Below are 781 nucleotides of genomic sequence, written 5' to 3' on the forward strand. Positions count from 1 at the left end.
ACAGGGTTGCATCAACCCCTTTGGGAGGTAGAGGCCCGGGGGTCCAGAGCAAGTGGACTCCCTGAGGGGGCCCACGGCAGAGACAGACGTGCTAAGGCTCAGAGAAGTGCGGCTCCGAGGGGTGGAGGGGCCTAACCCCTAGAGAGAATGGACCACCGCGAAGGGCTGTCTCACTGAAAGGGGCTCCCCCCCACGGACCGCACAGGGTCAAGAGTGGGCATGGTCTGTGAGTCTGTGACAATGTAGTAGCAAAGGATGGTTCGCGCATGCACCCTGTAGATGGTTGGCTGCGGGCACAGGCACTTTGCAGTGAGTGGCTGCCAGAGATAGAACAAGGGTATTGAAAGAAACCAGCCTAGAAATGGCCTGTAACCAGCTTGGTAAGAGCGACCTGGCACATCTGTGCAGGGAGAGAGGGCTGAGCATCGGGAGGCTCACTAAGGAGCTGCTGATTGCTCAGCTTGTAGGGAATGACCAGTCTGAGGAACAGGCTCCAGACTCCAGGTGGGCTCCCGGGATGCCCAGACAGCTTGGGAGTAGCCGTGGGGGCAGTCTGTGTAGCAACCGGGAGTACATCAGAGCTGACTCCCCAGTCAGCACGGAGGGACCCCAGTCAGGTTCTTCCCTAGAGAAGCTGCAGAGACTGGAGCTGGAGCTGAAAGTGAAGGAGCTGGAGGAACGGAGGCTGGCGGACAGAGAGAGAGAGAATGAGCGGACCTTGCAGTACAGCAGAAGCACAAGTTGGAGTTGGAGGAGTGGCGTGCCAAGAGGGCCTGCCAAG

This window comes from Chelonoidis abingdonii, chromosome 4 (assembly GCF_003597395.2).
Source record: "Chelonoidis abingdonii isolate Lonesome George chromosome 4, CheloAbing_2.0, whole genome shotgun sequence".
In the NCBI taxonomy this organism is placed as follows: Eukaryota; Metazoa; Chordata; order Testudines; family Testudinidae; genus Chelonoidis; species Chelonoidis abingdonii.